Below are 6,120 nucleotides of genomic sequence, written 5' to 3'. Positions count from 1 at the left end.
CCAGGCAAGTACTGGGTGCTGGATTTGGGGTTGAATGTGTCCCCTAAAAAAGCATGTGTTCTAAACTTAATTCCCAGTGCAACAATGTTGGGAGGTAGGGCCTAATGAGAAATGATTAGGACATGTGGGCAGAGCTGTAACCGAGTCCCTAATTTCAAAAGACATTTTTTTCCTTCTCTCGCTCTCCTTCCTCCCTTTTCCTACCACATACTCCCTTGTATTGTGTTCACTTATCTAATTATGTGCTTGCTTAGAAGTTCCAGGGGCTAATCTTGAAGCAAGCCAGATGGCAGAGAGATTCTCCCCCACCAGGAGATTACCTCAAGACTGCAGTTAACCTACAACTCCAAGATGGTGCCAGCCAGGATATCAGACCAGGCAATAATTCAATAACAAGTCATACAGATCAACACCTACTGTCACTCCTGCATGCTCCCCAAACATAGTTTTCCCTTTTTAACCCCTGTACATAGTCTCCAAAATGGAAATGATCTGTTTGAGGCATGAACCTGGCTATTTCCCCAACTGCTGGCTTTTGGAATAAAGTCACATTCCTTTCACCATCTCTCCTCTCTCAAGTTTGGTTTTGGGCGATGAGTGGCTGAACTTGCAGCTGGTTACAGAGTGAATGGGTTAATGTTGCTAATGAGGGAGTGGGTTTCTTATAAAAGCGGGAGTTTGGTCCCCCTTTTACTCCCTCTCTTCTGCTCTCTCTTTGCTACTCTGCCTTCTGCCATGAGATAATGCAGCACAAAGGCCCTCACAAGATAACAGCTCCCTGATCTTGGACTTCCCAGTCACTGTAAGAAAATAAACTTCTATTGTTTATAAATGATCTCACCTGTGGTATTTTGTTAGAGCAGCATAAAGCAGATTAAGATAGGAGCTCTGCAGAATTTATATCCCAGCTCTGCCATCTACAGATCCCTCTTCACTTTGAAAGGTAAAGCTGTGCTCTGGGGGATGAGGGGAGGGGTTCCTTGAGCTGGCACAGCTGAGGGCTGTGTAGATGTTAAAGCTCCGGATAAACATATGGAGCAATAATAGAGCTTGGTGGGAAGGAAGGAAAGATTGGGGCTTTTAAAAAAATGCTATTTCAGCTCTCTGGACAGCAGCAATTTGCCTCAATTCACTTGTATGGAAACTCTCTGTGATACCGAAAAAAAGACCCGTTCTTCTCAGCCCTCACTGTTCCTAAGTAATGAGCATGGGGAAAGTGTGAATTAGAAGACATGAAAAGAAATGACTATGGGGTTCTGATTCCCCGGGGCCACTGACTACTTTCCTGATCTCCTCTTCACCAGACTCTTCTAGTGATAGAAGCTTGTAGAGATGGCAATAAAGGAGCACTTAGATATTTATGCCAAGCTACTTTCCCACAACATTGAGTGGTTAACATTAGAATTATTCATAGCATGTCCGTGCAGGTGGAGGGGGAGCAGTGGGGAGGAGTGTGCCCACTGCTTATCTGGGTCTGGAAAGAGAATGGTGTCTGTCTTGCACATGGGTCCTCAGGCTCCTGCTCACTACTTTTCTTGGAGAGATGCAATGAAGATTTGATGCCCTTACCACCTGCAGCTCCCTTCTATAACTAAGTGCTCATGCCTGACCCCAGCTGGACTCATGACAATAACTCTGCCTGGAAGTCTGAAGTCAGCACAGGAAGTTGTGTGAAAGCTCCCTGTGAGGGGGCTCCATGTGTAGTCATCCAGTTGGGTTTAGTGAGTCATGTAGTTTCCAAAGCTCAGCTAACACTGTTATGTTCTTGACTGACTGTGGGGATTCCCCAGAAACCCACCTCAGCCTGGATTCCAGAGAACAAAGGACAATAGATTTCTCTTCTAGATCCTGACACACAGTTGATGTCTTACCTCCTTTTCCTTCTCTTGTCTGGAAAGAGGCTTTATTCAGCTCCTCCCATGTATGGGCACCCAGCCCGGAGATAGAACCCAAGCCAGTCCACAGCAATGAGTCTCCATTCTTGAACTTCCTATCACACACCCTCACCCTATGAGAGAGGCCTTGAGGAAGTGGCTAGGGCCCTCCCCAGAGGACTGCTGTGCAGCTGATACCTCTAAGGGATAGGCTGTCTTCCAAGTTTTCATGAACTGATGTCTACCCCCACACCCCCCGACCTCTTGGTCAGACACAGAGAATCAACATCCAGTTCAGGGCAGCGGTCACCAGTAGAATGGTCACCTGGGTCCTGGAGGGAGGCTCCTCTAGAAAAAGCAGAGAACATTCCTGAGGGAGGATGCTATGATGCCTGGATTCACCATTGCTTCAAAGGCAGGGAGCCCTCCACTGCTCCCCAGCCTCACCCTCAAGGCTCCACGGAAGAGTCCCAGCTGCCCCAGTCCCTGGAGTCTGACTGAGGAGGTAGCTGGTATATCCTTAAGCATGACCTTGAGACCTAGAGATTTTAAATTTAGGTTAAAGTTTATGGGCTAACTGTGTTTCTCTCCCTCCCTCTCCCTTTCCCTTTCCCGATGATTTCTAAGAATAGGAGAAGAATATCAATGTTTAACTTCTCATATTTGTTTCAAATATTTTCCTAGTCTGTTGTTTCCCTTTTAACTTCATTTATGATATTTTTGAATGATTGAACTTAAAAATATTGTATTCAAATATATGGATTGCAAATATTTTCTCCTATAGATTGTCTTGTCACTCTGTTGATTGTTTCCTTTGGTGTGCAGAAAATTTTTAAGCTGTTTGCTGTAATCCCATTTGTCTATTTTTGCTTTTGATGCCTGTGCTCTGATGTCTTATACAAAAAAATCATTACTCAGAGCAATGTTAAGGAGCTTTTTTCTATGTTTTTTTTTCTAGTTTTCTTCATTTGTTTCAAGATTTGTTTAAGTCTTTATCCATTTTGAGTTGATTTTTATTTTAATATGGTGTGAAATAAGGGCCTAGTTTCCCAACACCACTTAGGGAAGAGACTGTCCATTTCCCCATTGTTCTTGACATCTTGGTAAAAAATTAATTGACCATAAATGCATGGATGTATTCCTGGAGTTTCTATTCTGTGCCAGTGGTCTATATGTCTGTTTTTATGTCAGTTAGTGTTCAAAATACACAAAGAAGTCAAACAACCCAACAACAAGAAAAGAAATAACACAATTTGAAAATGGGCAAAGACCATAAATCAACATTAAAAAAAAAAAAACCAGTAGGTTTGTGAAAAAGTTCAATATTACTAATCATCAGGGGAATGCAAATTAAAACCACAGTGGGGCCAACTGTGGTGGCTCAGCCTATAATCCTAGCACTTTGGGAGGCTGAGGTGAAAGGATTGCCTGAGCCCCAGGGAATCAAGACCAGCCTGGGCAACTTAGTGAGACCTCGTTTCTATAATAAAAATCACAAAAAAGTACTAGCCAGGCATGGTGGCGTGCCTCTGTAATTCCAGCTGCTTGGAAGGCTGAGGCAGAAGTATCACCTAAGACCAGTATGCTGCTGCACTCCAGCCTGGGAAACAAGAGTGAGACTCCAACTAAAAAATAAATAAATAAATAAAACCACAATGGGATATCACCTCACACCTGTTAAGATTATTTTTAAAAAAGACAAAAGATAACAAGTGTTGAGGAGGATGTGGAGAAAAGGGAACCCTGCTAGTAGGAATGTAAATTCATGCAGCCATTATGAAAAATAGTATGACAGTTCCTCAAAAAATTAAAAATAGAACTACCATGTGTTCCAGCAATCCCATCTCTGTTTATATATCCAAAGGAAATGAAATTAATATATCAAAGAGGTATCTGCACTTCCAAATTCATTGCAGTGTTATTCAAAATTGTCAAGATATTAAAGCAACCAAATCAATGGATGAATAGATATTAAATACTATTTAACCTTAAAAAGAAGGACATACTGTCATTTGTGACAAAGTGGATGAACCTGGAGGATATTGTGCTGGCACAGAAAGACAAATACTGCATGACTTGCAAAAACCGTATCACTTTTAAGTAGAAACTAAAAAAACTAAACTCATAGAAGAAGAAAGTAGATTGGGGAGATGTTTCTCAAAGGGTACAAAGTTTCAGTTAGGCAGAAGGAATAAGTTATGGAGATCTATTGTACAACACAGTGCTTAGTTAATAATAATATATTGTATACTTGCAATTTGCTGATATTAGATCTTACAAGTTCTCACCAAAAACACAAAGGATAACTATGTGAGGTGATGGGTATATTAATTAGCTTGATTGTGGTAGTCATTTACAATGTATATATATATATGAAATCATCACATTGTACACCATAAATATATACAATTTTTTAATTTGTCAATTTTACCTCAATAAGCTGGAATAAACCATATAGTATTCAAATCCATTAGTCTTTCCTCTATTTTCTTTTACTGTCACACCTTAAAAGACTTTCCTCATTTTGTAAGTTTTATAATTAGTCACATATTTTCAAAATTATTATTACATTTTTTATTTTAGTAAACAGTGCTTCAAATTTTTACACGAGAGACATTTTGTCTATGCAAGAGAAACTATAAATGCTATTTTTACTCAAAGTAATAAAAGGTACATTTTAAAAAGATTGACAGAAAACAAATAATACAAAACAAAAAACAGGAGTCAAACTACATGATCTATTTTGAGATATTGTCTAAACTTCCAAGCAACTCAGCCTTTCAAGTAGATTTTGTTAAAGTGATGATTTTACTGTAGGGATGGATAGAGAAGTTCACCGTCGCTTAGGGCAATGTTCTTTCTTCCATTTCCAAATTCTACCCACTTTTATGATTGCCAGATAAAATACAGGACACCCAAATTTAGTATATGACTCAAATATTTCATAGAACATACTTATGCTAAAATATTATCTATTGTTTATATGAAATCCAAATTGAATTGAGTACCCTGTTTTTTAATACACTTATTTTGAAATAGTTTTAAGTTTACAGAAAAATTGTGCGCATAGAGAGTTCCCATACAACACGTGCCCGGTTTTTCCTCTTATTAGCATTTTATATTACCCTGGCACTTTTGTCTCAATTAATGGACACATTAGTTCATTGTTAGTAATGAGGACACACCATTATTCACTAAATCCGTACTTTATCAGATTTCCTTAGTTCTTCCCTGTCCTATTCCTCCTCAGGATCCCATCTAGGATCCCACATGACATTGAGCCATTGTGTCTCCCCAGCATCCTCTTGGTCGTGACAATTTCTCAGACTCTCTTTTCAAGGACTAGATGGTTCTGAGGTTAGGTGTTTTGTAGAACTTCCCTGAACTGGGATTTGTCTGATGTTTTTTTCATGATTAGACGGGGGTTGTGGGAGAACGGCCACACAGGTAAAGTGCCATTTTCATCACATGATGTCAGGGTAAACTAACATGACCCATCACTGTGGGCCTAACCTGGATCACCTGGCTGAGGTGTCTGTCAGCTTCTCCACTCTAGAGGTCATCTTTTTTTCTCCCTTTCTATATTGTACTACTTTAATAAAATTTTGCTATGCACAGCCCACACCTAAGAAGTGGGGAGTGGTGTTCCACCCCTTGAGGTACATGACTTTTTTATTTGCTAACTCTGACAGACTTACCCACCCTTCAATGGCTCAACTCTCCTCCACTGTATGCCTTCCTTGTCTACTCCAAGGCAGAGTGCATTCTTCTTCTTTTTACATGGTGAGCACTAGGAGTACACAAACCTGTACAACTTCCTCCAATGTCCTACACGACTCCTTCTTGTCACATGCCCTAGCAAGACTGCCATCTTTGGAAGGCAGAGGCCAGTCTTGTCTTGCCAAGTGCCTGAAATGGAGTTAGTCAACAGATGCACCTTGGTCTAATCTGATGAATGTCCTACCCATGGACTTCTTTTTCCCCAGGCAGAGGAGACAGCCCTGCTGTTAGAATCATCATCTGCTTGGAAGCTATAGCTTCCTACTGGGCAGAGGACTTGGATGTCCACTGAAACAGAAAGAAAAAGGAAAGGCCCCCTCATAAACACACCATCCTATTTGTTCCTCTAGGAAGCCAGTGGTGACTGCTCAAACCAGCAGGAGGCATTACTCACCCAGGACCTGTACCTGTGTCTGAGAGGATGCCAGCATGGTGCCTGTGCCAGGATGGTGAATACTGGTGCCAG

Source organism: Carlito syrichta, unplaced genomic scaffold, assembly GCF_000164805.1.
Source record: "Carlito syrichta isolate Samal-C Ts95f unplaced genomic scaffold, Tarsius_syrichta-2.0.1 Scaffold302044, whole genome shotgun sequence".
In the NCBI taxonomy this organism is placed as follows: domain Eukaryota; kingdom Metazoa; phylum Chordata; class Mammalia; order Primates; family Tarsiidae; genus Carlito; species Carlito syrichta.
The sequence above is the reverse complement of the archived record's forward strand: the minus strand, read 5'-3'. Positions refer to the sequence as shown.